We start from the raw sequence: 21342 nt of genomic DNA, 5'->3' as shown, positions 1-21342 counted from the left end.
CTTCACACTGCCAAGATACAGGACATTACCCGGACTTTGACAATGTCGCTATTTTAGAAAAGGAGAGAAGTTATAATAAACGTTTCATTTTAGAAATGCTACAAATAGTGGACACCCCTAATGATAAGAGGATGAATTTTAAAACGGGCATCGCGAATTGTTCAAATGTCTACCGCAACCTAATTAGGAACAACAAACATTCGTGACAAATGTAACTGTAATGCTGAGATGACCACGCATTTATGTATTCGCCGTCTATTACTTTGTTGTTTTGAAAGTTTTTTGTTTACAATCACGATTCTTTCATTTGTTTATACTCTCTGTTTAGATTATCAATCGCTGTTTCATTTTATAATTGTTTTGTTAAACGTCAGTCTTGCAAGTGCAGCTTAAGATGTAAGTTGTATTGATATGCTATATGTTAATTAATGTTTTTAGGTACATATGTTTGTTATAAATACGTATTGTTCTTTGCAGTCCTGACGATGACTTAAGACTGAGGTCTAAATTATCATTAAATTAATAAAACCGAAATAAAAGTGTTTTATTTAATCCGAACTTGAGCTAACAATAACAACAACAGTATATACTAACGGCCAAAAAAGAAAATAAATCATGGAAAACAGTTATCGTTATAGAATCTACGCCTCTACCGAATTTCACAAGGATTGGTAAATTTTTGTTCGACTTATAGCGTTAAAGGTATTCTAGACAAATAAATGAAAAAGGGCGGATCCACGCTCATTGTCCAAATTTTACTAATTTTCTATTCTCCTTCATTAGGTCAACCCACCTACCAAGTTTCATCGCTTTATCTGTCTTTGGTAATGAATTATCGCATTTTTTCGGTTTTTCGAAATTTTCGATATCGAAAAAGTGGGCGTGGTTATAGTCCGATATCGTTCATTTTAAATATCGATCTGAGATGAGTAACCAGAAACCTATATACTAAATTTCATCAAAATACCTCAAAATTTACTCAAGTTATCGTGTTAACGGGCAGACGGACGGACGGACGGACGGATATGGCTCAATCAAATTTATTTTCGATACTGATGATTTTGATATATGGAAGGATATATCTATCTTGATTCCTTTATACCTGTACAACCAACCGTTATCCAATCAAAGTTAATACACTCTGTGTGCAAAGCACGCTGAATATAATATTAGTAATAAATCGTGTTTTTATGGTGTTACATATACAGATTTATTTCAGGTTGATTCATCTTACATTTAGAAATCAAAGCATTTTCAATTAGCAAAATTTATAAAACAAAGACGCATACACATCTATTTCCGCTAGTTTCATCTCGTTGAGTGTAATACGAGACTGAACATAATGTCGTCAGCCAGTTAATAATATTGTATCATAATAAAAAAAAAATTTTATTAGAATTTCACATTACATCAGTTTACAATAAAAGGTAAATACTTTTTTTCTTTTTATTCCATTTCTGGTTCATATATTCTGTATGCTAAACTAAATTAATGTATAACATTCAATCTACTCCGGTAAACAAACTTAAACATTCCTTTTTTATATCTAAGTATACAAATTGCATATTCAATTGCAAATTAAATTAAAAATTAAAAATTAAATTAAATTAAAATTAAATTAAAACAAGTAAGGAAGGTTAAGTTCAGGTGTAACCGAACATTACATACTCAGTTGAGAGCTATGGTGGCAACATAAGGGAAAATAACCATGTAGGAAAATGAACCGAGGGTAACCCTGGAATGTGTTTGTATGACATGTGTATCAAATGAAAGGTATTGACGACTATTTTAAGAGGGAGTGGGCCATAGTTCTATAGGTGGACGCCATTTAGGGATATCGCCATAAAGGTGGATCAAGGTTGACTCTAGAATTTGTTTGTACGATATGGGTATCAAATGAAAGGTGTTAATGGGTATTTTAAAAGGGAGTGATCCTTATTTCCATAGGTGGAAGCCGTTTCGAGATATCGCCATAAAGGTGGACCAGGGGTTACCCTAGAATTTGTTTGTACGATATGGGTATCAAATGAAAGGGGTTAATGAACATTTTAAAAGGGCGTGGGCCTTAGTTCTATCAAACGAAAGGTGTTAATGAGTATTTTAAAATGGAGTGGGGCTTAGTTCTATAGGTGGACGCCTTTTCGAGATATCGCCATAAAGGTGGACCAGGGGTGACTCTAGAATGTGTTTGTGCGATATGGGTATCAAATTAAAGGTATTAATGAGGGTTTTAAAAAGGAGTGGTGGTAGTTGTATAGGTGGTCGCCTTTTCGAGATATCGGCATAAAGGTGAACCAGGGGTGACTCTAGATTTTGTTTGTACGATATGGGTATCAAATGAAAGGTGTTAATGAGTATTTTAAAAGGGAGTGATCCTTAGTTCCATAGGTGAACGCCGTTTCGAGATATCGCCATAAAGGTGGACCAGGGGCGACCCTAGGATTTGTTTGTACGATATGGGTATCAAATGAAAGGGGTCAATGAGCATTTTAAAAGGGAGTGGGCCTTAGTTCTATAGGTGGACGCCTTTTCGAGATATCGCCACAAAGGTGGACCAGGGGTGACTCTAGAATGCGCTTGTACAATATGGGTATCAAACGAAAGGTGTTAATAAGTATTTCAAAAGGGCGTGGGGCTTAGTTCTATAGGTTGACGCCTTTTCGAGATATTGCCATAAAGGTGGACCAGGGGTGACTCTAGAATGTGTTTGTAAGATATCGGTAGCAAATTAAAGGTATTAATGAGGGTTTTAAAAGGGAGTGGTGGTAGTTGTATATGTGAAGGCGTTTTCGAGATATCGACATAAAGGTGGACTCTGTTGTTGTTGTTGTTGTAGCAATGCTCGCCCCACCTAATAGCCGCGACCGATCACAAATTGTCATCAATATCCTCTAACGGGAGTCCAAGGAAACTTGCCGTTTCAACAGGGGTGGACCATAAGGAAAGGGGTGTTAGAGGCGTTGGTTCCACATTACAATTAAAGAGATGGTTGGTGTCATGTGGGGACACATTGCAAGCGGGGCATACATTTTGTATGTCGGGGTTGATTCTGGATAGGTAAGAGTTTAACCTGTTACAGTATCCAGAACGAAGTTGAGCAAGAGTGACACGCGTTTCCCTGGGGAGTATGCGTTCCTCTTCCGCGAGTTCTGGATATTTTTCTTCAAGTACTGGATTCACCGGGCAATTCCCGACATAAAGGTCCGACGCCTGTCTATGGAGTTCACCAAGGACCTGCTTGTGTTTTTTCGCTTCATACGGCTGGGTTCTCAGGTGCCGTATTTCCTCAAAATGCTTACGGAGATGACTCCTTAGGCCCCTAGGCGGTGCTGGTTCGTCAATCAGATGTCTGTTGGGATGCCCAGGTTTCTGGGTATTCAACAGAAACTGTTTGGTCAGCATCTCATTTCTCTCCCTGATGGGGAGTATTCTCGCCTCATTATGCAGATGGTGTTCTGGGGACATAAGAAAACAGCCCGTGGCGATTCTAAGAGCAGTATTTTGGCAGGCCTGTAGTTTCTTCCAGTGGGTGGTTTTTAGGCTTGGCGACCATATGGGTGACGCGTAGCACGTAATCGGCTGGCTAATTGCTTTGTATGTGGTCAAGAGCGTTTCTTTATCTTTTCCCCAGGTACTGCCATCAAGGGATTTGAGGATTTTATTACGGCTCTGTATTCTTGGAACAATTGCGGTTGCGTGCGCACCAAAATGTAGATCCTGATCAAACGTCACACCCAAGATTTTGGGGTGTAGGACAGTCGGTAGCGTAGTGCCATCGACGTGGATGTTCAATATGGTCGACATTTGGGGCGTCCATGTTGTAAATAAGGTCGCGGAAGATTTAGTCGGTGACAATGCCAGGTTTCGCGAGGCGAAAAAACTGGAGAGATCAGGGAGATAGCCGTTTATTTTATTGCATAGCTCATCGATCTCTGGGCCTGGGCCTGTGGCCATTATTGTGCAGTCGTCGGCGTAGGAAACGATTGTGACTCCTTCCGGTGGTGAAGGTAGCTTAGATATGTATAAATTAAACAAAAGCGGGGATAGGACACCACCCTGTGGCACCCCTTGTTTAATTCTCCTTTGTTTTGATGTTTCGTTTCTGAATTGCACCGATGTCTGCCGACCACCCAGATAATTTGCGGTCCACCTTTTAAGACATGGGGGAAGGGTAGACTCTTCCAGGTCTTGCAGTAACGAGCCATGGTTGACCGTATCAAAAGCTTTTAATAGGTCTAGCGCTACGAGTACTGTTCTATGGTGGGGGTATTGATTCAAACCGCAATTTATTTGGGTGCTAATGACATTTAGCGCGGAGGTAGTGCTATGGAGTTTTCTGAAGCCATGCTGATGAGGGGCTAGCTGCAAATGTGCTTGGAAATAAGGGAGCAAAATGGCTTCAAGCGTCTTTGTCACTGGCGATAGGAGAGATATCGGACGATATGACTCACCTACATTAGCTGGTTTCCCAGGCTTTAGTAGCGGGACCACCTTGGCCATTTTCCATTTCTCGGGTATGACAAAGGTGGAAAGAGACAGGTTGAAGACATGCGCTAAATATTTGAAACCCTCTTTCCCTAGGTTTTTAAGCATCGGCATGGCTATGCCGCCTGGGCCCACTGCTTTGGATGGTTTAGCGCTACCAATGGCGTCCTCAACCTCTCTAGCGGTGATGGTAATTGGTGACGCGCTGAATTTGTGTTTATGTGCGTGTCTGTTGGCTCCCCGTCTATCTTTGTCGACCGTAGGATGCATTATATATTGTCGGCAGAAAGCGCTCGCGCATTTTTTCGCATCCGACAGCACCTTATCGCCAAAGGCGATGGAAACTTTGTCTTTGTGCTTGGTCGGATTCGATAGGGACTTTACGGTGGACCGAAGTTTACCTACACCGGTAGAGAGGTTACAACCTCTTAGGTGCTCTTCCCATTTCGCCCGCTTGTGTTCGTCCACAAGCAATCTGATGCGTTGGTTTATATCCCCTATTTGGGGGTCGCCTGGATCAAGCTGTCTTATAAGGTCGCGTTCCCTCGCTAAGCTCGCGGCCTCCGCCGGGAAGTGGGGCCGGATTTCGGGAATTCTCCCGGCGGGAATGAAATGTGCCGAGGCGGATTCAATGACCTTACGGAAAGCACGCTCCCCTTGGCGGGCATCAGTCGGAATAGGGAGGGCAGCAAAGCTGCTGTCTGTTGCAGATTTATATTCTTCCCACTTTCCTTTTTTGAAGTTTATGAAAGTGCGTTTTTCGGTGACGATGAAGTCGGCGGTACGCTCGAACGAAATAAGTATGGACAGGTGGTCGGATGCCAATGTTACCATCGGCTGCCAGTTGACGCAGTTTACGAGTTCTGCGCTCACGATTGAGATATCTGGCGAGCTATGACAGCTTCCTACCATACGTGTGGGGGCGTCTCCGTTTATTGTGCAGAACGTTTCGTCTATTTGATCTGCCAACATCTCACCCCTACTGTCCGCCCGCAAGTTTGAATGCCATAGGTCGTGATGGGCATTGAAATCGCCTAAGATAATGCGATTGTTGCCAGTGAGTAAGGCCTCGATGTTAGGGCGGTATCCACTGGGGCAACAGGTGACAAGAGGGATGCAGATGTTGATGATTTCTAGATTTGCATCGCCTGACCGGACAGATAGGTCTTGACGTTCTAAGACATTGTCCCTGCGGTCGATGCCAGGATCAAATATATAATATTGCACAGAGTGGTGTATAATAAACGCAAGGCCGCCTCCATTTCCGCTCTCGCGGTCTTTCCTCTGGACATTATAACCAGAGCAGGTGCAATTGGCACTCTTATCTGACCTTAAGGTCAACAGTTGTGTCGGAGTCGGATCAAAATACTCGTTTACAGAGTTGCAAGTTTTCACCGAAGCTTCCGAGCGCGCCTATGCCGCTGTCATATACGCTCGCACTGTACGTGAGGATGGTCACATCACAATCGGCTTAATTTCTTCAAAGACTAAGGTTGCCGCGCTAAAAACAACAACATTACCTCGTCTCGAGTTGTGCGCTGCACATCTCGCTGCAAAATTGGTCAAGGCTGTTACGTATAGTTGGAAGGATTTCCGTTGTCCACTGATAGCATGTACGGATTCAACAATTACGTTAGCGTGGCTTCAAGCACACTCTAATAAATGGGAAATATTCGTCGCAAATCACGTCGCCTATATTCAGATGTCATACCCCCAGAATACTGGAACCACGTACGCTCTGAAAGGGGTCTACCACGTTATCCGCAAAATCAGAATCCCCAAAATCAAAATCCCCAAACTCATAATCCCCATTTTATGTGTGAAATAAATTCACCGCGACCAAAAGAAGTTAATAATCCACACCAACTTTCTGCATAGGCGGCCTTCGGCCGCGCCTTTAAATAATAACCCTGGGCTACGCCATGCCAAGTCCGATTGTGTGGTATACCCGTAGCTACTGCCACGGTGATGTCCTTCTGCGTAGTACACGCTTCTGTTAGCTTGTTCGAATTAGAGCGACTAGCAGTCCTATATATGGATAAGTAAAAATATGTATTGCCAAAAAGTGAATATATATTTATACATACATAAATATGAATGAAAGAGGAAAGATATATTGCTATTTTTTACACGGTCATGATGTTTATTATAGCATTGGAATTTTGTGTTTGGAGATTTTGATTTTGGGGATTTTGAATTTGGGGATTATGTGTTTAGGCATTTTTTATACTCAGTTGAGCAGAGCTCACAGAGTTCACAGAGGAGTCGATATAGATATAGACTTCCATATATCAAAATCATCAGTATCGAAAAAAAAATCGATTGAGCCATGTCCGTCCGTCCGTTAACACGATAACTTGAGTAAATTTTGAGGTATATTGATGAAATTTGCTATGTAGGTTCCTGGGTACTCGTCTCAGATCGCTATTTAAAATGAACGATATCGGACTATAACCACGCCCACTTTTTCGATATCGAAAATTTCGAGAAATGGAAAAAGTGCGATAATTCATTACCAAATACGGATAAAGCGATGACACTTGGTAGGTGAGTTGAACTTATGACGCAGAATAGAAAACTAGTAAAATTTTGGGCAATGGGCGTGGCACCGCCCACCTTTAAAAGAAGGTAATTTAGAAGTTTTGCAAGCTGTAATTTGGCAGTCGTTGAAGATATCATGATGAAATTTGGCAGGAACGATACCCTTATTACTATATGTATGCTTAATAAAAATTAGCAAAATCGGAGAGCCACCTCGCCCACTTTTTAAAAAAAAATTTTTTGAAAGTCAAATTTTAAAAGAAAAGTTAATATCTTTACAGTATATAAGTAAATTATGTCAACATTCAACTCCAGCAATGGTATGGTGCAACAAAATACAAAACTAAAAGAAATTTTCAAAATGGGCGTGGCTCCGCCCTTTTTCATTTAATTTGTCTAGGATACTTTTAATGCCATATGTCGAACAAAACATTACCAATCCTTGTGAAATTTGGTAGAGGCTTAGATTCTAGGACGATAACTGCTTTCTGTGAAAAAGGGCGAAATCGGTTGAAGCCACGCCCAGTTTTTATACACAGTCGACCGTCTGTCCTTCCGCTCGGCCGTTAACACGATAACTTGAGCAAAAATCGATATATCTTTACTAACCTCAGTTCACGTACTTACCTTAACTCACTTTATATTGGTGTAAAAAATGGCCGAAATCCGACTGTGACCACGCCCACTTTTTCGATATCGAAAATTACTAAAAATGAAAAAATGCAGTAATAACGGGATGAAAAAAGGGATGAAATATGGTAATTGGATTGGTCTACTGACGCAAAATATAACTTAAGAAAAAACTTTGTAAAATGGGTGTGACACCTACCATATTAAGTAGAAGAAAATGAAAAAGTTTTGCAGGGCGAAATCAAAAGCCCTTGGAATTTCGGAAGGATAACTCTTCGTGGTATTACATATATAAATAAATTAGCGGTACCCGACAGATGATGTTCTGGGTCACCCTGGTCCACATTTTGGTCGATATCTCGAACACGCCTTCACATATACAACTAAGGCCCATTCCCTTTTAAAATACTTATTAACACCTTTCGTTTGATACCCATATTGTACAAAAGCATTCTAGAGTCATCCCTGGTCCACCTTTATGGCAATATCTCTCAAAGGCGTCCACCCATAGAACTAAGGCCCACGCCATTTTAAGATACTAATTAACACGTTTCATTTGATACCCATTTGTACAAACGTATTCTAGAGTCACCCCTGGTCCACGTTTATGGCGATATCCCGAAAAGGCGTCCACCCATAGAACTAAGGCCCATTCCCTTTTAAAATTCTTATTAACACCTTTCGTTTGATACCCATATTATACAAAAGCATTCCAGAATCAGCCCTGGTCCACCTTTATAACGATATTCCGAAAAGGCGTCCATCTATGGAACTAAGGCCCACTCCCTTTTAAAATACTTATTAACACTTTTCGTTTGATACCCATATCGTACAAACAAATACTAGAGTCACCCCTGGTCTACCTTTATGGCGATATCTCGAAAAGGCGTCCTCCTATAGAACTTAGGTCCACTCCCTTTTAAAATACTGATTAACACTTTCATTTGATACCCATGTCGTACAAACAAATTCTAGAGTCACCCCTGGTCCACGTTTCTGGCGGTATCCCGAAAAGGCGTCCACCCATAGAACTAAGGCCCATTCCCTTTTAAAATACTTATTAACAACTTTCGTTTGATACCCATATTGTACAAACGCATTCTAGAGTCACCCCTGGTCCACTTTTATGGCGATATTTCGAAAAGGCGTCCACCCATAGAACCAAGGCCCACTCCCTTTTAAAATACTCATTAACACCTTTCATTTCATACCCATATCGTACAAACAAATTCTAGAGTCACCCCTGGTCCACCTTTATGGCGATATGTCGAAAAGGCGTCCACCTATAGAACTTGGTTCGTGGGTGCTCACAACATAATTCATAATATCTATCGAAAATGCGTCAAATGTACCGCTTTAAATCGCAAACTCGCAACGCAATCTATGGTGATCTTCCCTCGCCTCGCTTAACGTATGCTCTCTGCTTGACTCGTACAGCAGTAGACTTTGCTGGGCCTTATGTATACAAATTTACTCAGGGAAGAGGAGCTAAATACTTAGCGTGGCTGCCAAGGCGCATATGCGCTGACTCTTTGCTCGATGACAGCAGGTACTTCGTTTTGTCCTCATTCACCATCAAACCCATCTTTACCGCTTCTTTTTCCAGTTTGGAGTAAGCAGAGCTAACAGCGCGGGTGTTTAGGCCGAGGAGCTAAATACATAAAAGGTTATATATCTTCATTTGTCTGCATGTGCACAGGTGCAATGCAACTCAGATTTGTTGGAGATCTTTCAAGTTCCTCATTTCTAAATGCCTTTAAACAATTCATCAACCGCAGAGGCTATTGCAAAGAAATGTTTTCGGATAACGGGACAAATTTCGTTGGTGCAGAAAGGGAACTCCGTGAGAAATATTAAGAGTGCATGCAAGACCCCCCACTTCAATCGTTTTTTGCAGCCTCTGCTATTGAGTGGCGATTCAATCCACCGTCCGCACATGGGAGGATATGGGAAACTGGAATCAAACGCATAAAATATCATCTTAAACGCTCCCTCCGGGAAACTCTCGTAAACTATGAGGAGTTTAGTATGCTTTTAACGGAGGTGGAGGCTTGTGTCAACTCCCGTCCATTATGCGACATTTCATCGGATGCAAGCGATTTATCGATTTTAACGCCTGGCCACTTTCTAGTAGGCGAACCATTACGGGCTATTCCAGAACCTGAGGGTCAAGGGTTTTCTGGAACCCTGCAACAGAGGTGGCAGTGGATCTCTGCTATTCGTCAACATTTTTGGCGTCGTTGGAGAGACGAATACCTCGTCAGCTGGCAACGACGTGTTAAGTGGTTTCGTCCATCACGAAATTTCCAAGAATGAGACGTCATCGCTGTTTTTAATGAACCATCTCCTCCGACAAAGTGGACACTCGGAAGAATAATTCATTGCCATCCTGGTACAGATGGTCACGTACGCGTCGTAACGATAAAAACCGCAAATGGAGAATTCACTCGACCAATATCTAAGCTGTGTCTTCTACCAAAAAAAGGGGATGTATTTTCCGAAGAAAACTAATATGCAGTTATTTAACTTAATTTAAGTTTGAAATTTCTATTTGCTAAAGCTTTGTATTTAAACGTTTTTTTTTTGTAATTTACATATATTGAACATATCAAGATTGTTCAAGGGTGGCGGTATGTTGAGTTCATTTAAGCATGTTGTGTTGAGTACTTAAACATGTTCAGCTTATGCAAATATGATAACATAAGGGTTAACATGCAAGTCTATACAGTTGCATTCTTTCATTCTCTTTGATTCTATCGTTCGTAACTTCCAATAATTAGTTAATAAGAACTAGTAAAATGACTTTGAATGATCGTGTGCTTTTCAAATAATTAGAATTTGTGAAATTTATGCATAAGTCTGAAAAGTGTTAAATAAATTGATTAAAATAGGAAAGAAATTCCTGGAGCTATTATTTCTTCATTGGACGTTTTGCAAGCAAAGCAACCGCATCAACAACAGAAGCTGCCATTTGATCGCCGCATACAGTCCACAATCGAAGCAAAATGCGCCGCACCAGTGCATGTATATTTTTTTAGTCTATCTGCTCTATTAAGTACATCTGTTATTTAATAAAAAACTGCTTAGTTTCTGCATTTAAAAAACTAGGAAATTATTCAGTTTATAGATAAGAAAGATTTTTATATAGTTAACTAGCATACCCGGCAGATGTTGTTCTGTCCTTACTTTGGTCTATCTGCATAACTTTTAAGAAGTTTTTACATCTTACTGTCCCTCTCTCCCCCTTTTCGTTATCCTTTTATTCACATCTCCCTCTGTCATTCTCTTCCTCTGCTTCTCTTTCTCCCTCTCCGACTTTTCCTTCAATGTATCTATCCCCAACTCCATATCTTCTTTTTACTCTATCTCTTTCTCATTCTCATTATCCTTCCCTCCTTTCTCTTCTCCGATTCCTCTTATTCCTCTCCATCTTTTTTTCCCTGTCCCAGATCCAGTTTCAGTAACAGTCTCAGACCAAGTTCCGCTCCCAGTTCAAGTTTCTATTCTAGTGCCAGTCCCAGTACCACTCCCAGTCGGTCCATGGTCCATTTACCGAAAAAATAGGTTTGCAAATACTGCAAAGGCCTACCTTTATACCAAATTGCAGGCAATTCGAACGGTGAATACAATTTGTTCAAATAGATTGATCCCTGGTCCACTTACCGGAAAAAAAGTTTCGTAAATACATATCCAGGCAAAGGGCTACATAAACTAAATTTCAGGCAAATCGAACGATGGATAGAATTTGTTCGAATAGATCGGTCACTGATCAACTTCCAGGAAAGAACTTTTCGCAGGGAATATTCTAAAAATAAGAGTTAGCGAAATCGGTCCAACCGTTCTCGAGTTTTGCGCTTAGCAGCACATGCAGATGCTCATTTTTATATTGTAGAATAAAATAATGAGCTCTCATTTTTTGTATTCACTAGCTCAAGGCCGTAAATTAAGATTATTACAGTTAAGATATCCTAACTGCCAACTGGATATCCATTCGAAACTTGCAACTGTCCTTCAGGATTCGGATAATTTTTTAAAAAGTATTCAACATATTTCACGCAAACTGTGTAGTGAGTAAGCAAGACAACAAAAAACAAGTAAGGACGCGATTGTCTTCTGCTGTGCCGAAGACTTCATACCCTTCATGAATGGGGCTGAACAATAATCTTATCACATTCGTAATATCCAAATAATCGGCTGCATAAGATAAGAAATATATAGTGAACAGATGTACATACATAAGCGATTTTTAAGATAAATATAAAATAAAAAATAAGTAGGTTGTTTGTGTCAGAATGCAAATTTTCACGTTTTTTGTGGTCTGCATGTTGAAACTATGACCAAGAACCACTTATTTTAACAATATATTCTCTGTGATTTTTTCAGACAACAATATATGCTATATGTGTAAGCATTCGGTGAAATTTGAAGGCTCTAGCTCTGAAAATGGGGCAGTAATTACTAAAAGTTTCTTATCTGAACTAACGATCTCATCCATTTTTGCAGACAACAATATGTGCAATATACGAAAGCATATGGTGAAGGTTGAAGCTTCAATCTGATAAATTGAGGAAGATATGACAAAAATCCTCTTTCTCTGAAAAATCGCTTGTATGGAGGGTATATGCTATAGTGGTCCGATCCGGCCGGTTCCGACAAATGTCTAATCGGACACCTAAATACACCCGCTCACCATATTTTATCAAGATATCTCAAAAATTGAGGGACTAGTTTGCATACAAACAGACAGACGGACATGGCTAAATCAACTCAGCTCTTCATCCTGATTATTTCGGTATACTTAATGGTGGGTCTATTTTCCTTTAAGGACTTACAATTTTGGGATTCGTGACGAAGTTACATGCTACCCTAATATAAACGCACGCAAGTCATTTTCTGTCAAAAATGTCTCATGCACATACAACTTGTATGAGAGCAACCGAAATTGAATTTGCTGCGTGAAAACCTAACTCCATTCCCAATTTTTGTTCTGTGTGACATTTAGATTTGACGTTTGCATACATGTTTTACATTATCGCAATGCATACTTATTTCGGTTAGGGCAAAAATCGCCGGTTGTTTGCGTGCGCTAAAAACGCAGTGCGAAGTTATTAGGTTGGCATGTTAATATACCATTTCATTTTCATGAAAAGTATAATTATGGTTTATTCAAAGAACTTGTAAATCTTAAGTAATGACTATAAAGTAAAGGTTTATAAATCTATAATTGAGACTTATTTTAATTATTGTTATTTTATGTAAACGTTATAATACCCCTATACAAGGTATGATTTTACGTTTCAACTGTCTTAATTATTTGTCCAGAAACTACTCCGACATACGTAATGTATGTCCTGCATGCGATATGTCGCCACATGACACCAACCGTACTTTCAATTTTAAAGTGGAACCTGCGTATCTAACACCAATCTGCCTATTGTTCCCCATCCACATCCTAACAAGGCTCGCCGATGTGGATTCGACAACAGATTACCTCTCAAAAACACTGATATTCGACAGGAATTACAAGGTGAAGATACCCTCTAGAACGGATTGGTCGGCCGACAGAGTTGGCAGGGAGGGGGTCACCTCACTCTACACTGACGGATACAAAATGGACTGCGGCGTCGGTACAGGTGTCTTCTCCAACCAACTAAAAGTCGCAATCCCCAGCTAGTATCTTCCAAGCAGAGCTGCAAGGAATAGAGAGAGCATGCACCTTTCTGCTGCAGAACCGGATAGACGGTGAGGTAGTCATATACTCCGACAGTAAAGCAGCGCTCAAAGCGCTAGAATCACCGTACACATCCTCTAAAACCATCGATAACTGTAAGGGGGTGCTACGTGGAGCAGCTAACCAAGCAGCTATCACACTCAGCTGGGTAACCGGCCACAGGAACATTGACGGCAACGAAAAAGCGGATGAAATAGCAAAGGCAGGTGCATCATTAGGCATCTCGGAAGAAGTCACGATGCATCGACCACTCACATTAATTAAAAGAGACATTCTCACCTGTCTTGGGAAAATAGCAATCGGTGATTGTTACTCTACAGACACCTGTAGAATCACCAAACTAATCTGGCCGGAGTACAACCAGATAAGAACCGATTAGGTATCTACTAAATAGGTCTAGGAAGGAAATATTCAGAATCACGGCCACAATTACAGTGCACTTGCCGTTTGGCCCACACGCGGGTATAATGGGTATACCCTCAATGAGAGGTGTAGGAGCTGTAGACAGGAGGGCCCACGCAAATTTTCGGTCCTGAACACTAGGCAATTATGTGTTGCCGGACTTAAGCGCGGTGTCAAACTGCCGCATCAAAGACATAAGTAGGTATATTGTTTTAACCAAGTGGATTGAATAAAACAATAAGCAGGTACATAAGCCTAAAAATTTAATTGGTTCCAGGAGAAAGTGCATCAAAATGGCGCCTAGAGCGCTCCTTCGACCCGGCTCCATAGCCGAGCAGCACAGCAACCAAACAGCACCCATTGAAATGGGCGAAGCACTGTTAACACAACAACAACAGTACGTTTCCTCTCAGAAGTATGCTAGCGAATAGTGGTTTACGCAAAACCAAAAAACTGTACAAAAAGTTCAATGCTCTCTGTTTGCCTATACTTGTTCGTGTGTACTCGATCGGCATAGTCAAGCCAGCGTAATAGAAGGCAAAATAATTTGCAAGCGAGCTTTAAAAAATGCTTCAAAATAGCTAGAGAGTTTCATAATGGCGAAAGCTTACAGGAGTGTTTGTTTGTATGTATGATACCCTAACGCCACGCTGCAATTTTGTTATTTTTGTTTATCTTCTCATTCTTATGTACATTTCATTCGCTCGTTCACAATTGTGCCCTGTTTTGGTCGACTATTGCTGAAACGGTTTCAGCTCAAACCGCTTAGCCAACTGAACTAGCTTACTTTGTATTGTTGCTTTCTATGCAATTCGCTAATCAACCTAGCATTTTATTTCCACAAGCTTGCAAAAAAAATCGGCTAATATTGGGCGCTCTTAGAGAAAATTGTTTTTGTATTTTTGTTGATACGTTGCAAGCATATTTCCGTAAAATAATTGATAGAAGCTTCGTTTTATGAACGGCGAGTTGAGCTAGCTGTCAATTGGAATAACTGTCCTTAAACTTTAATGAAAATTACACCTTAAATAATTATTTTTTACTAACTTACTTACTAAATTGGCGCTTAACCGTTTAAACGGTTATGGCCGTCCAACAAGGCGCGCCAGTCGCTTCTTAGCTCTGCCATCTGGTGCCAATTGGTCACACCAATGGTGTTTAAATATTTTTCCACCTGGTCTTTCCAGAGGAGTGCGGACGCCCTCTAACTCTGCTGCCATAGTCGTGTTCCGATACAAATATTTTCATCTTTCGTTCGCATTGCATGGCTAAGCCAGCGTAGCCGATGCGTTTTAATTCGCTATGTTGATGTCTGCGTAAAGTTCATACAGCTTGTCATTAAATCTTCTTCGGTACTAGCCATCATCAACGCGTAGAAATCCGTAAATCTTTCGAAGTACCTTTCTCTCGAACACTCCCAGGCCCGCTTCATCTGATGTTGTCATGGTCAATGCTTCTGCACCATAAAACAGGACGGGTACGATAAGTGACTTTTCAGCATGATTTTCATTTGCCGAGAGAGGACTTTACTTTCAATTGCCTACCTAGTCCAAAGTAGCATTTATTGGCAAGAGTGATTCTTCGCTGGATTTTCGATCTGATGTTGTTGCTTGTTTTAATGCTGGTAACCAAATAAATGAAGTGGTTTCCAAGGCGCAAACGCGCTGCCTTTTTGCTCTATGCAGCAGGTACTTCGTTTTGTCCTCACTCTCCATCAAACCCATCTTTTCCGCTTCTGTTTCCAGTTCGGAGTAAGCAGAATTTACGGCGCGGGTGTTCACGCCGATGATATTAACGTCATCATCATACGCCAGTAGTTGTACGCTTTTATAGAATATTGTTACGAATATTAGCAACACTAAGGGGTACTGCCATCTCTAAGCCGATGCTAAGCAGTGACTTGATGCACATCAATAATTCAATCATTATGTCTACACATATGTACGTACACGCAGGGAGAAGTGTCGCTCACAAACACCCGCGCATGTGAGAGCTATAAACGTACATCTGTAGTTATAATTATAACAGAAAACCAGCTAGTATATTCTAGAACAGAAGCGCCTAGAAGATGCAACGATCAATCAAAGAGCATAAAAGGCAGCCACGGTAGAGGCGCTACAAGCAGTTTTGATTAAGACGCTATCTGGCGAGCAATAGCAGTATTATTTATTGTGAAGCACTTTAATAAAGGCCATTTTTCCATTATTCAATATTGTAGTTATTTATTCAACAGTTTAGTGATTCGAACTTAGCAGAAGGTTGCAAATAAGAGGATTTGCAGTAAATTCGTTACAATATTGTTCCAGAGTGGTTAAATTCTTCCAGCTAGTTTAAATTTCTCCAGCATCAAATTAAAAGCCTCGTTTAGTTTTAATAATTTCTTATACTTTAAGATAATATTAGGAACTTCAAAGAACTGCCTGACAGACAAATGAACACTTTGGGCAAATGTAACGAAAAAATTAGCACTTCAGCAGCAGCTTGGATTTCACTCATGAACTCCTTATATGAAAATAACCAAACCTGAAAAACAATGTGCACCTTAGCTACAGCAAATATTTTTTGGCCCACAGCTTATAAAAAATCTGCGCTCTATGAAGCAGGTTAAGGTACCGTAGGACTGCGCATATTATTTTCTGCTGGCTGCCTAAGGCCCACTTGCAGAACGGCAGGTTATCTTTTTAACTCCGAGTTAACTTGACGTGAGGGGTTAGAAAGATAAATTGCCTTGCACAACGACGAGTTAGCAGTTTAACTAGGGTTCAAAGGTTAATTTTTTAACTCGCCAATGTTGAAGGGTTAATTTGCTAACTCTTAAGCAATATGTGAAATGACAAGTAAACGAACATCAAAACAACCGCGAAAACCCCGAAATATTTTAATTTAAAAGAAATATCTTGGCAATTGGACATATAGCATCTCAGCCATCTACAAGAAATTAAATAATTACATATATATATAATTCATTATATTTGCTGGTAAGCTGCTATGTACAAATGGTTCTGGCCACGATGGTGTCTTTGTGTGGTGGTCGAACTGAATAATAGTTTTTGATAATGTTCTAGTACTGGGTCTACAGCTAATACACGTCCAAGACGCGCTTCGACCTCAGTAATAAGATTCTGAAAGCTAAAAAGAAAAGTATTCATTCCGTCAAAAGATATTCATAGAAAACGGCGATGGTGTTGTCCTTGTGTAGTGGTCGATCTGATGTAATACATTTTGATGATGTTCTAGTACTGGGTTTGACTGCTAATACACGTCCAAGATGCGCTTTGACAAATTAAAGTCCACTTCTACGCAATAAAATCCAAAAAGAAAGACAAATTTCTTCAAGAAATAAGTAATAATGAGTGAGGTGCTCTATTCTGACGACGATGAAGAAATCATTGAGTATCTCGGAACTGATTTTTTTAATACATCGGTTGCAGAGCGAAGCGACCATTTTAACGATCTGCAGGATAAAGTATTTCATAGGCGATTTCGGCTACAGAAAGAAACAGGTGTCGGTTTGTTGGACAAAATAAAAGCGCACCTAGAAAGTTCAAAGAGGTTGGTGTTTCATTTTTTTATATATTTAAGTGCGATATTGGAGCATTGTCTCCCATGACCAAACATTTATGTGCGTTACGATTTTACGCAACTGGAAGCCAACTTGTGACGTGTGGGGATTTCGTTGGTGTCCACGAGTCAACAGCGTGCAGAATCGTCCAATAAAAAGCGCTGATGCGCTGGACGTCCACGTCGATGGTGTTACGCTACCGACTGTCCAAGGTCGCAACCAAATGCTCAAGTCACTTGCTGGCAGCAACTGGGGAAAAGAAAAAGAAACGCTGCTTACAATATACAAGGCAATTGGCCAACCGCTCATGAGCTACGTTACCGGTGTGGTCGCCGGGCCTAAAGGACACTCACTGGGGAAGGTTACAGGCCTGTCAGAATATTGCCCTCAGAACTGGCATGGGATGTCTCCTTATGACGCCCTAGCATCATTTACATAATTGAAATAATAGGAATTGCTCAATGTAAGGGAGCGTACCGGAATGATAAGTAAGAAATTTCTAGCAAATTGTTACAAACGTGGTCATCCAATGGACTCTACTTGAGGAAAACCCGCCGCCCAGGCTCATAAGGGGGCATCTCCGTAAGCACAATGACGAGATCCGATAACCTACAACACAGCCGTTTGATCTAAGGGAGCTTCGACAGGTCCTACACCGCATCCACGTAGAGTCTGTAAATTCCTTTATTGAATCGCGTCCGGTGAACCCCGTAATTGACATTCATGCCCCCTCCACCCCTTCCCCCGAGTTCCAGAAAAGGACCACAGACTTTGCTGGGATACACGCGTCGCTCTGGACGAACTCTTACCTAACCAGAGTGGTACCTGGCATACCAAATGTATGCCCAGCATATTTCCAACCATCCCCACATGACACCAACCATATTGTTACGAATATTAGCAACACTAAGGGGTACTGCCATCTCTAAGCCGATGTTAAGCAGTGATTGTGTGCACATCCATAAATCAATCATTATGTATCTACATAAACGAATCAATCATTAAGTCTACACATATGTACGTACAGCCAGCGGAGAAGTAATGCACAAACACATGCAGATATCTTATCTGAGATATGCAATTATAATTGTGGAAGTGTCGCTCACAAACACACGCGCATATGAGAGCAATACACGTACATCTGTAGTTATAATTATAGCAGATAACCAACTAGTACATTCTAGAACAGAACATTCTAGAATTCCATTACAAAGGCAAATCAAATGCAATTATGATGTAAGTAACCTTTCGAATTAAATGATTAAAAAAACATATATTAAAGATAAAAAAAGAAATTATATGAAAAAAAATAGAAATTATATGGAAAAAAAAAAAACAAATTAGAAAAGTATTCAGCCTCAAACACGCGACCTTTGCGTGCTCATCCGCATGCTTACCACATGAGCCATACACACGTTTTCATCCTTATGTCAAATGCCCTACTTAAATTTGTCTATGGGCTTTTGCTGTATGAGTGTGGTGTGTTCGTAAAATTCCACACACACATATACATACAAAGTATCTCTAGCTGCTATATGAGTGTGGTGATGTTGAATTATAAACTCTGAAATAAAGGAATCGTGATTTTATACTTTAAAAACTCTGAAATAGCTGAATGGTGATTTTATACTCTGAAAATCTGTTTGTTGACAGATATCGGTAATTCTGAAGTGTAACATTCTTTAAATTAAACTAAGGAATATTTTTAGACTTTTAATTTTATTATTATTAATCAAATTTCTACAAAAGATACAAGTGGCTTATGATAACTAAAATATGAAACATATGTCTTAGTTTCGATTTGATCAATGTTCCTTTGAAACACGGCGTCAATTGCTGTTTTTAGTCGCGTTGTAGATTCAGTGCGGCTGCTGCAAAGGTTTAAATTAAATTTGGTGGCGAGAAATTCAATTAATGAGATCGATGTATCCGAGGCAAAATTTACATTGAAATCTCCACTTAAAATCATCGGCATTTTGTGGTAGTCTTTTGTGGTATATTTTATTAAACCCTCGTGGATGAATTCAATAATTTTAGTTATTGCTTTATTAGGAGAAATATAAATTGCTACAATTACAATTGTTTTGTTGCTACCCAATGTACTCTCACAAGCACATATTTCTCCCAACTTAGAAATCTGAACGGACATTGATTCCAATTGTTTTGCGTTGAGTGTTGTTTGTGGAGTAACAACACTACCCCGGTCATGTGTGTTATGGAAGATTGCAACCCCACCAGCTCTTGTATATGGTATTTTAAATTGGATTACTTTATCGAAATTGGGAATGTCTAAAAACGTATCATTATCAACCACGTCTCGGAAAGAATTAGAAAATCCGACGATGATGCTATTCTGTCTAGTTAAATATCTTGTAAATGGGCGCGTAAGCTTTGGCAATTAAAAGTGAATAATGACAATCCATTTATAAAATCATATAATACATTTTCAATTATTTCAAGTCGATTCAAGTTAAGCCTTTCAAATTCAGCTCGCAACTCAATTGTGGATACTGTTGGTCTCCGGCCGTGATAAAATGTTCTATCATTTTTTTTTTTTTTTTTTTTTTTTGAGACAAGATGAAGCCCTTGGATCGATGTTACTCGTGATAATACGACGTATAGTAGCTGTGGAGCATGTGATTTATCATACTGGTAGACGATCTCACCAAGTGTACCCCTTTGTGACTTATGAATCGTTATCGCACACGCAGAGACCAGAGGAAAATGGTTTCGCTTTACAAGAACTGTTTTATTGCGTGCTAATGGTATAGAGGATGTTCTTCGGTCTATTGGCACTGCCAGTTGTGAAAAATTGTACTTATGTATTAACGCCCCTGCTTTTCTTCTGATTTTTTCACCAGTTTTAGCAGAATCAGCGAAATGCAGCCATAAACGACCAATCTCCCCATTGTCATTATATTCTATAAAAATTGAGTTTCCGGTAGCGCCATTAGCTAACCCATCTGATACTGTTGTTCTCCGGCCGTGATAAAATGTTCTATCATTTTTTTTTTTTTTTGAGACAAGATGAAGCCCTTGGATCGATGTTACTCGTGATAATACGACGTATAGTAGCTGTTGAGCATGTGATTTATCATAGTACCCCTTTGTGACTTATGAATCGTTATCGCACACGCAGAGACCAGAGGAAAATGGTTTCGCTTTACAAGAACTGTTTTATTGCGTGTTAATGGTATAGAGGAAGTTCTTCGGTCTATTGGCACTGCCAGTTGTGAAATATTGTACTTATGTATTAACGCCGCTGCTTTTCTTCTGATTTTTTCACCAGTTTTAGCAGAATCAGCGAAATGCAGCCATAAACGACCAATCTCCCCATTGTCATTATATTCTATAAAAATTGAGTTTCCGGTAGCGCCATTAGCTAACCCATCTGACACGTCTATATTAGTTGTTAGGATGTATGGTTTATTGATAACCAACGTAATTTCATAAGGCAAACCTCCTGTATCGATAACGGACATTTTGTGTAATTTTTGCCTCATACAAGTTTGCTGTTCAACACCTTGGCAACCGATGTACACATCTGTTGCTTCGGAAATGACTCTTCGATTGCAGTGTTTAAAATTTTATTATTGTAATTAGCAACTGAATGATTATCGAAGAACAATCGTATACCATTTGGGCAAATTGTGTCAGCCTCCTCTTCGGAGTAAAATCGTGACTCCATTAATTCCAACTCTTCCTCGTCTAACAGCTGGCCATCACCAATTTTTGTTAATATTGTTGAAAAAGTTCGATTACTCTGTCGCATCACTTCATTTAGTTCAAAAAATTGTATCCCCCGCCATAGTGTTGGACCTGCTAGTTGGTTCTTGATTTGCTTATAAATCGGTGTAGCACGAACAGGTGGTACCTGACGTAGATCGCCAATTAAAATAAGATCCAAACCTCCAAAGTTTGTTTGAAAATTACCAGTGATCTGTTTTAGTCTGGAACCAACTTTGGACAACAGCTCGGCCCCTATCATACT

General features: G+C 40.0%; 1 protein-coding gene across 13 annotated transcripts in view; it reads right to left on the bottom strand.

The window, feature by feature from the left end:
* Positions 1–21342, bottom strand: part of ey (eyeless) — a 2912801-nt gene that overhangs the window by 2546799 nt on the left and 344660 nt on the right. For 2 of the 13 annotated variants that reach the window (XM_067758158.1, XM_067758159.1), the window contains exon 2: positions 7654–7732. The exons of the other annotated variants lie outside the window; for them this stretch is intronic. The gene's annotated coding sequence lies outside the window, so the exon portion shown is untranslated. The remainder of the gene's footprint in view (positions 1–7653; positions 7733–21342) is intronic. 13 annotated transcript variants of the gene reach the window in all.

The sequence above is a fragment of the Eurosta solidaginis genome, chromosome X, assembly GCF_040869045.1.
Source record: "Eurosta solidaginis isolate ZX-2024a chromosome X, ASM4086904v1, whole genome shotgun sequence".
Classification (NCBI taxonomy): domain Eukaryota; kingdom Metazoa; phylum Arthropoda; class Insecta; order Diptera; family Tephritidae; genus Eurosta; species Eurosta solidaginis.
Note: the sequence above shows the minus strand (reverse complement) of the source record. Positions and strands in the feature narration are given on the sequence as shown.